This window comes from Penaeus monodon, chromosome 33 (assembly GCF_015228065.2).
Source record: "Penaeus monodon isolate SGIC_2016 chromosome 33, NSTDA_Pmon_1, whole genome shotgun sequence".
NCBI lineage: Eukaryota > Metazoa > Arthropoda > Malacostraca > Decapoda > Penaeidae > Penaeus > Penaeus monodon.
Window position 1 is genome coordinate 4,322,105 of NC_051418.1, and position 350 is coordinate 4,322,454.

Below are 350 nucleotides of genomic sequence, written 5' to 3' on the forward strand. Positions count from 1 at the left end.
CGTAGAAAGCCCAACGTATCGGCTGGGTTCCACACGGAATCAATGGATGAGAATTGATCTGTTTGAAATTTACATTTGAATGCGTGTTTGCTTTTGGGCCCTGTAGATTGCGTTACAGCCGAGGCGAGGGGCAAGGGGACATTTGAGCCTTATGCTGACTGTCGTTAAGGGCCGTTTTTTCCACCTTCCCGACAGGAAAATGAGCCTTAGGAGATGTGCCGCTGATAGTCGAGGGTTCTGTCGCAAATATCCGAGGAATGCCAACTTAACTTTGGCCGTAGCGATCTGAATGTCCATTGAAGAACGCCGGCTCGGATCGCCTCATGAATCCGCGATGCCTCCTCGGCTGC